At 46.4% G+C, this 9,836-nt stretch overlaps 1 pseudogene; it reads left to right on the forward strand.

Annotated features, from left to right (window-relative positions):
* The first annotated feature begins 1,186 nt into the window (after positions 1-1,186).
* LOC131762517 (translation machinery-associated protein 16 pseudogene) lies at positions 1,187-1,857 on the forward strand (annotated as a pseudogene).
* Positions 1,858-9,836: the final 7,979 nt, after the last annotated feature.

Genomic DNA, 9,836 nt, shown 5'->3' on the forward strand with positions numbered 1-9,836 from the left:
AAAGTTGGTCTGAAACCATAAACCAAAGATCGCTGCCACCTGCCCAGGGAAAAATCAGGATGCTTGGGAAAGTCTGTCTCAAATATTTCTCCTTCTGAGGCTGAAATCTGGAATGTAGGGGAAGAGCTCCCTTGGCCCCCTTAACAGCAAATGGAAGCCTAGAAATTCCACTTCAAGAATAATTGTGCTATATTTAATTGTTGAGTAATGGGAGGGACCCTGGGCTGGCGCCAGAGAGGGTAGAAAGGATCAGACCAGGACCCTGAGGGAAGGAGAGACGGGCCCCCTGGAACAGCAGGAAGGTCCCTGGAGACCTGCAGGCCAAAAAAATGGATGCTGAGGCAGCATTAACTCAGCTAAACTCTTGGCTTGACATCTGGGGGTGTTTCCAGTTTTGACTATTGGAAATAAAGCTGCTATGAAAATTCATGTGTAAGTCTTCACATGGACAGATGCTTTCGTGCTCTTGGCTAAAGAGGAATGGATGAGTCATATGGTAGGTGTATGTTTAACTCTCTAGGAAATTGCCAAACTGTTTTCCGAAGTGGTTGTACTGTTTTATATTCTCATCAGATGTGCAGGCACGCCTAGGAGATGTGGGCTCAGCTCCGGATCACTGCAATAAAGTAAATATAACAATAAAGTGGGTCACACAAATTTGGGGGTTTCCCAGTGCATATAAAAGTTATGTTCACACTATATTGTAGTGTACTGTGTGCAACAGCATTATGTCTAAAAAAAAAAGTAAATACCTAAATTTTAAAATATTTTATTGCTGGGGCTTCCCTGGTGGAGCAGTGGTTGAGAATCCGCCTGCCGACGCAGGGGACACGGGTTCGAGCCCTGGTCCGGGAAGATCCCACATGCCGCGGAGCAACTAGGCCCGTGCGCCACAGCTACTGAGCCTGCGCGTCCGGAGCCCGTGCTGCGCCACAAGAGATGCCGCGAGAGTGAGAGGCCCGCGCGCCACAGCTACTGAGCCTGCGCGTCCGGAGCCCGTGCTGCGCCACAAGAGATGCCGCGAGAGTGAGAGGCCCGCGCACCGCGATGAAGAGCGGCCGCCCCTCGCCGCAACTGGAGAAAGCCCTCGCCCAGCAACGAAGACCCACCACAGCCATAAATAAATAAATACAATGTAAGGGATTTGGTCGGAGTCGCCTCGTGAGCTGCTGCAGCTGCCGACTCTGAGGTCTCGCCGTGCGGACTCGGAGGTCCGGAGGTGCCCGGCCGCGAGGACGTCGCCATGCCTGAAGCACCAAAGGGAAAAAGTGTAGGACAAGAAAAGAAAGTCATCCATCCATAGAGTAGAAAAGCGGCTCAAATTGTGAGAGAGGCCCACAAACAACGAAAAAAAGGAAAAACTGAAGAATGAAAAGGCGTTGCGTCTCAACCTTATCGGTGAAAAACCGCAGTGGTTTCAAACTCATCTTGATCCCCCGAAGGTAAGATATTCAAAGAGAGATGCTTGTGAATTAATGGAAAGGTATTTAAATCGGCTCAGCCGCGAGCCGGAGCGGACTGAGTTACGCAACAGCGTCAAGTCGGCGGCGGGGCCGGGGGCGCTGCTCCCGGGAGGCCGCCATCAAGCCGACCGTGGGGCTCGAGCGGCAGCGGCACGAGGGCTGCGGCCTTGAGATTCCAGACGTTTCAAATGCAGGTAATCTGAAAACTTTCAGGGAATGGGATTCTGATCTGAAGAAATCGCCAAACATTAAAATGAGAAAAGCCTGTGCGAATGATGCACTGCCTGAGAAGTGTAAGAAGAAAACTGTGACAGCTGTAGACAGAGCTTTAGGAGAATTGGAACTGAATGATGAATCAGGTGACACAGATGACGAAACGACTGCAGTGGCCTAATTGTCTTTACTGGAGTCGAAAATAAATAATTTGAGATTGATTATGGTAAATAATTGTCTCTACACAATTTGCTGTTTAGCTTATTCTCTTGTATGATGAGAATCCCATTTTCAGTTTCAGGAACAGTGTTATGATTTTAACTTAAAAATGAATGTTGCTTTATGTTTACATTAAGTTGTTAGACTAGGTAGAAATGCTCTGCAAAATCCATTTAATCTGAATTTCTGGGGCTGGGAGAGCAATATGAACGAGGACAAAAAATGTAATGTTTCCCCTCATGTTGACTTAGAATCACCTAATCTCACGTTTTGGGGCATGGGCGGCAGCTGTTTGCTAGAAGGTTACTATGGTACTTCTTGAGACGAAGGCAAAATTGCCTTTTAGTAATACGTTTTACTCTTCTTCCTCTTACACATTAAAGCTATTTTCGTTCCTTTTAAAATAGGGAAAACGTGATACGGGATTTATATACATTTATGGACTGCACATGGCTGTTATTTAAATGGAGTTAGTTAAATGGTCTAAAAAAACCGGTAACTCTTCTTCTTTTGTTGATCTCCTGCATTTAACCTGTTATCTTGATAAAGGGGATGAATGATTTCAGGTTAGCTCTTTTGGTTTGTATATTATTGTTTGCTTTCTCGTTGTGAAAAGTGATAGGTTTTATTTGTGGAAACAGAACTAAAGATTAGAAAACTAGTTATTTCAGTTATCTTATTTTTTCTTCTAAGAGATAGGTTAACCTGGCATATAACTGTATTTCTAGTACCGTGAAAAACATGGATGTGGTTGAATGTTCTTCACAGCACTTGTTAAATGCAGGTATCTTCTAGTCTGTCTTCTAAAGAATGCAATGCAAGAGTATTTGAGTGTTTTCAAGGAAAAAAATGCTGTATGACGTAACTAGGTATCAACTAAGTCTTGTTAACAGTTTTTTTACTTCAGAAAAATAAAACATTTCTATGATTTTAAAAAAAAAGAAAAAGTGATGATGGTAAAAAGGTTTTTTTTGGGCTTCCCTGGTGGCGCAGTGGTTGACAGTCCGCCTGACAATGGAGGGGACAAGGGTTCGTGCCCCGGTCCGGGAAGATCCCACATGCCGCGGAGCGGCTGGGCCCGTGAGCCATGGACGCTGAGCCTGCGCGTCCGGAGCCTGTGCTCCGCAACGGGAGAGGCCACAACAGTGAGAGGCCCGCGTACCGCAAGAGAAAAAAAAAAAAAAAAAAAGTTTTTTTTTTTTTTTTTTAAATATTTTGTTGCTAAAAAATGCTAACCATCGGGCTTCCCTGGGGGCGCAGTGGTTGAGAATCCGCCTGCTTAGGCAGGGGACACGGGTTCGTGCCCCGGTCCGGGAAGATCCCACATGCCGCGGAGCGGCTGGGCCGGTGAGCCATGGCCACTGAGCCTGTGTGTCCGGAGCCTGTGCTCCGCAATAGGAGAGGCCACAACAGTGAGAGGCCCGCGTACCGCAAACAAACAAACAAACAAATGCTAACCATCATCTGAGCCTTCAGCAAGTCATAGTAACATCAAAGGTCACTGATCACAGATCAGTGTAATAAATAACAATGAAAAAGTTTGAAATATTTCAAGAATTACCAAAATGTGACACAGAGGCACAAAGTGAACAGATGCTGTTGGAAAAATGGTGCCGACAGACTTGCTTGACACAGGCTTGCCACAAACCTTCAGTTTGTAAAAGGCAGTATCTGTGAAGTGCCATAGAACGAGGTGAGCCTGTATATGAAAGTTCCAGTCGTTTCATATTCTTGCCAACAAGAATTCTTAGAATGATCAGACTTGTTCATTTTAATCATTCTAATAGGTGTAATGGTATCTCATTGTGGTTTTAATTTGAATTTCTCTAATGACTAATTTATGTTGAGCATCTTTTCATGTGTACATTGGTTATTTTGTATTCTTCTTTGGAGAAATGTTATTCAAATCCTTTCCTCATTTTTAAATTGGGTTATTTGTATTTTTATTGTTGAGTTGTAAGAGTTTTAAAAAATATATTCTGAATACTAAAACCTTGTCACAGATATGATTTGCAAATATTTTCTCCCATTCTGTAGACTGATTTTTCACTTTCTTGATAGTGTACTTTGAAGCACAATAGTTTTTTTTTTTTGGCTGCATTTGGTCTTCCTTGCTGCGCGCGGGCTTTCTCTAGTTGTGGCAAGCGGGGGCTACTCTTCGTTGAGGTGCGCAGGCTTCTCATTGCCGTGGCTTCTCTTGCTGCAGAGCAGAGGCTCTAGGCGTGCAGGATTCAGTAGTTGTGGCACGAGGGCTCAGTAGTTGTGGCTTGCGGGCTCTAGAACGCAGGCTCAGTAGTTGTGGTGCATGGGCTTAGTTGCTCTGCAGCATGTGGGATCTTCCCGGACCAGGGCTCGAAACCGTGTCCCCTGCATCGAAACCGTGTCCCCTGCATCGGCAGACGGATTCTTAACCACTGTGCCACCAGGGAAGCCCTGAAGCACAAAAGTTTTAAATTTTGATCCAATTTAAAAAATTGTTTGCTTTATGCATCATATCTAAGAAATTATTCCCTAATCCAAGGTATGAAAATTTACACTAATGTTTTCTTCTAAGAGTGTTATAATTTTAGCTCTTACATTTTAGGTCTTTGGCCCATTTTGAGTTAATTTTTGTATATGGTGTGAGGTAGGGGGTCCAAATTCATTCTTTGGCATGTGGCTATCCAGCTGTCCTAGCACCGTTTTTAAAAAAGATTGCTCTTTCTCTCATTGAATTTCCTTGGCAGCCTGTTGAAAATGAACTGACCATACTTGTGTAAATTTATTTCCAGTCTCTTAATTCTATTCCACTGATCTATATGTCTATCCTTATGCCATACATTGACTGATTTTTAAAAATAATTTATTTTAGGCTGCATTGGGTCTTTGTTGCTGTGCATGGGCTTTCTCTAGTTTTGGCGAGCAGGGGCTACTCTTTGTTGCAGTGCGCAGGCTTCTCATTGCAGCGGCTTCTCTTGCTGTGGAGCATGGGCTCTAGGTTCATGGGCTTCAGTAGTTGTGGCATGCGGGCTCAGTAGCTGTGGCTCGCGGGCTCTAGAGCACAGGCTCAGTAGTTGTGGCACATAGGCTTAGTTACTCTGTGACATGCAGGATCTTCCCGGACCAGGGATCGAACCTTTGTCCCCTGCATTGGCAGGTGGATTCTTAACTACTGAGCCACCAGGGAAGCCCACATTGATTGATTTTTGAATGTTAAACCAACTTTGAATTCCTGGGGTAAATCTCACTTGGTCTTGATGTTTCATGGTTTTTATATAATTGTTGAATTCGATTGCTAAAGTTTTGTTTAGAACTTTTGCATCTATGCTCATGATGAATAGTGGCATATAATTTTATTTCTTATAATGTCTTTGATTTTGATATCAGAGTAATACTTGCCTCACAGAATGAACTGAGAAGCATTCCCTCCTCTTCAATTTTCTAGAAGCATTTGTAGAGAATTGGTCTTATTTCTTCCTTAAATATTTGGTACAATTCCCCAGTGAAGCCATCTGGGTCTTAAGTTTTGTTTGTGGAAAGGTTTTAACGACAAATTCACTTTAAAAAATAGATACAGGGCTATCAGATTATATATTCTTCTTGATGAAGCTGTGTCTTTTGTGTTTCTTATGTTTGGGGTTTGGTGAGTTCCTTGGATCTGTATAACTTTCATCAAATTTGGAAACTTTCAGCCCTTATTTCTTCAAATTTTTTTTCTGTTCCCTCCTTTCTCCCTCCTTCTTCAAGGACTCCAATTACTCACATATTAGGCTGCTTGAAGTTGTCCCACAGCTTACTGATTCTTTTTCCATTTTTTTAATTCTTTTTTTCTCTGCTTTTCATTTTGGATAGTTTCTACTGCTATGTCTTCAAGTTTACTAATATTTTATTGTGAAATGCCTCATCTGCTGTTAATTCCACCCAGTGTTGCTGTTGTTTAATATCAGACATTGCTTTCATCTCTAGAAGTTCAATTGGGACTCCTTGATTCTACATCACCTTTTGAACACATGGAATACAGTTACAATAACTGTTTTCATGTCCTTGGTGCACTACTCTCAACCTTTTCCCACCTTGGGTAGTTTCCTCCCGTGCACGTGTTACTCTGTCTCCAGCTGCATACTGGAGAGGGACCTTCCATAGGTCTCCAGGGGTCTCCACTCTCTGGTACTTTATCTGACACCAGGCACTTTGTTCTGGTCGTTCAGCTGTTTCTGAAACTCAGGGAGTCCACTGGGCTCCATCCAAACTCCCTCTTCCTGCTCTGAGGTCTGGAAATTCTCTCAGGGCAGTAAGTTGGCCTCTCATAGGACTCACCTCATTTGTCCCTGTCTCTCAGGAACTGCTGTCCTTTGTTGCCAGATGCCCAGTGTCTTAAAAACCGTTTCACATATTTTATGTGTCTGGTTTTTGGTTGTTTCAGGTAGGAAGCAGGAGGGTAAATCCAATCCCTATTACTTCACATCGGCCAGACTTGAAGTCACAGCTAGTGAATTCTGAAAGCTGTTGAAAAACTGCCTTTCCTTTGTCTAGTTAGCCTCTGATATTTCTCCAAAGCTGCCCGGAAGAGTCTGTGGGGGAGACAAAATGAAGTTTGGAGGGGTGGGGTGTTTACCAGCTGGCTTTAATACTACAGAATAGCCATGTCTTTGCTAACACTGCCACGGTCAGACACCCAGGAAAGGCCCAGACATTCCAGTGCCAGATGTGGGGTGAGCTCGGAGAGCCATGTGCGTGTCGAGCCTGTGAACCTTCCTCTGGGCCAGTCTCTGAGTGAACTCTCTTGTCCAGAGGGCCTGACTCCTGACTTTGGGGGCCAGCAGCGAGACAGCGGCCAGTAAAAGAGATTTTCTTGTCATGAGACGGAGATCTGGTTTCCTAAGCCTGCTTGTTTTTAAATCTTGACCCTCTTTAGAATGGACAGTGACTCCTCGGAGCAGACTGAGAGCATGTCATCCTGGGAATGAGGGGGGTGGGGAGTGGGGAGACCTGAGCCCAGCGGTCCAGCGCATCTGGTTCAGGATCCTTGCTCAGAGACTAGGGGACTCTCTGATATCTAATGCTGGTCCCATCCTTCTCTGGACCCTGGCAACACTCATAGTGTGGAACGTGTATATACAGGGTGCTAAGGGTATATGGCCATGTATTATTCCCCAAACAATAATTTTAATTCTCTGATAATCGTCCTCCAAACATTAATTATAATAGTAATAATACTGAGGTTTCACAAAGCCCTCTTTTTCCTTCCAGTACAATATGTTTTGTGTTTGTGTGTGGTAAAATACACATAACAAAATTTACCATTGTGACCACTTTAAATTGTACACTTCAGTGACATTAGGTACATTCACAGTGTTGTGCAACTATCACCACTATCTAGTCATACTTTTTTCATCACCCCAAATCAAAACCCAGTACCTGGGACTTCCCTGGTGGCCCAGTGGTTAAGACTCCGCGCTCCCAATGCAGGGGGCCCGGGTTCAATCCCTGGTCAGGGAACTGAATCCCACATGCATGCCGCAACTAAGAGTTTGCGTGCCACAACTAAGGGGCCCGCCTGCCGCAGCTAAGACCCAGAGAAACCCAATAAATAAATAAATAAATAAACAGAAGAAACTCAGTACCCATCTGCCTTTCCTGATGCCCTGCAGAGAGGCTCCCGCAGCAGTCACTCTTTCTAGCAGGTGGAATTGTGGCTCTTTGTGTGGCGTGTGTCTGAGCACTCCCTGGCACAAAATGGTCTCCTCCATTGCTGTTGGTGCCAGGACTCCGCCCACCAACCTTCAGTCAAAAATTGCCCCTTTCCTGTTTCTCCCATGAGGGATCTGGGCCCTTGAAGGGGTCTCTGGAAGATAGTTAAGTGCATGACGTGTGGGAGGGAGACCAGTGTTTGCTGATCGCACAGTTTTGCTGGCAGACCTCGCTTGGCTCCTGGGTCTCTACAGCTCTGTTTTCTCAAGGTGGGAGGCAGGAGACCCCAGTTTCAGAGGAACAGAAGGTGCTGTTTTCCAACTTTCCCACCTTCTTGCACCCCTGTTAGATTTGGGTGAAGTTCACCAGAGCAGAGTCTGTAATGCTTGACCTGAAGAGAAGCAGGCTCAAGACAGCATCTTTACTGCACACGCAGACACCGAGACACCCCACACCATCACACACACACCCTCCCCCCACACATAAGGCAACAGACCAGCTGGCTCACTCCCCATCAGGGGACCACTCTGGCCAAACCAATGTGGGGGAAGAGGAATAAAGGAGAAGGGCAAGATGAACAAAAACTGTATCAACTTGGAAAGAGGAAGATGGTGGGTGTGAGCCATGCTGGACCTTGGCTGGTTGATGTTGCGGCAGCGCTTCTGAATCCGCTCCGCGTGCCAGGCGCTGAGAAGGGGGCAGGTTTGTGTTGGTGGCGACTGAGGAACAGAAAGGTATGCCTCCCATCTTGCTCACTTCAATTGTGTGGGCTCCTTGGAAGTTCAACTTTTCTCATAGCGTAACTGTCTCTTTTCAAACACTAGTAGGCAGGCTCCTTGAGGGTGGGGCCATGGTCATCTCACCCTGCCTTGGACCTCCCCACTTCTTGAACACCCTCTCTTCTTGGTGTCCAAGATAACAGATGCCTGTTCAGAACATTTGGGTCTCCTCTGGCTCTGAGACAGGCTAGGACCTTGGACCCTTTGCAGTGCTGCAAGGCTCGCATCTGGACACACCTCTCCTCAAGCAACAAAATACAAAGAAACTATATGGGACTAAAAACTGCATGCGTGAGCAGTTGGGGCAAATTATGGGCAAAAAGCTACAAAAGACAAAAAAAAAAACCCTACTGCCACTTTTGAAGAGCCCGGAGCAAAAGTTGGGTGTCAGGAGCAAAAGCAGGGTACTCTGCATGCCCCCTGCACGCAACACCACCAGAAGGGTGGGTAAAACACCTATGCCACCCCTCCAGCCTGACCCCCAGACCCCTACCCTCACCCCGTATAAGGAACAAGCTCCCCCCCCACACACACAGGGAGCGAGAGAGCAAGGGAACCTGCTGTGGGTTCTCCCTCCCCACTGCTGCAGCAGGAGCCCCAATAAAGCCTTGCCTGAATTTCTTGTCTGGCCTCTAGTCAATTTCTATTGACTGGGGAAGGCCAAGAACCCTGGTCGATATCAGCTCTTCTCTGTGTAAACTCTTCCTACATCTTCTCACTCTTCACCTCACCTTCCCCAAGGGCTGCAGCTCCCAGGTATGCTCAGGACTGCCACCCTCTCTGCCTGGCCTCAGCGGTAGGCTACACCTACCGCTGATGGCCAGGTGCCCATCAGGCTTCACATCTGGATGTTGCAATGGCCCCTTTAAGTACACGGGTCCTAAAATGAACTCATGATCAGCCTGTGGAAGCATCCTCTTAACAGGTGTCATCAGCCACCATCTACCCAGTCTCTCGGCACAGTGAGGACTCGCAGAGTCCCTCCCTCCTCCCAGCAGGCAGGCATCTAGTTTCTGAGAGTCCACCTCTGGAATATCCCTGCCCTTTTCTGCCTTCCTCTCTCCTGCTGGATCCCAGAAGCCCCCTCCTGCCTCCTTCCAACCCACATCCACCAGTCTTTTTCCAAACGTCTCCAAACGTCTAATCGCCCCCCCCCCAACCCTTCAGTGGCCCCCATCGCCTACGAAGTAAGTTCCCACTCCTTAAGCGGAGCTGCAAGGTGATTCACAAATTTTGGGAAAGAAAGAATGGGTTTCTCTAGTTTTGACCACTTGGAGAATAAATGGCCCAGTGCCCCCATGGGAACCCAATATGGGCTTTTCTTTCGGAGTCTGGACATGGTCAACCATCAGAAGGTCCGGTCGTCGTGATGAGGGCTAGCTTTCCAAAGCCACCCTGCTCCCCGCCTCCCAAAACACACAGACACAAATCCGATCTGAGATCGCCTGGCTAGCTTCTCTAAAGAGCCCTGCAGGGGTCGGCGAAATCCCGC

This window comes from Kogia breviceps, chromosome 9 (assembly GCF_026419965.1).
Source record: "Kogia breviceps isolate mKogBre1 chromosome 9, mKogBre1 haplotype 1, whole genome shotgun sequence".
NCBI lineage: Eukaryota > Metazoa > Chordata > Mammalia > Artiodactyla > Physeteridae > Kogia > Kogia breviceps.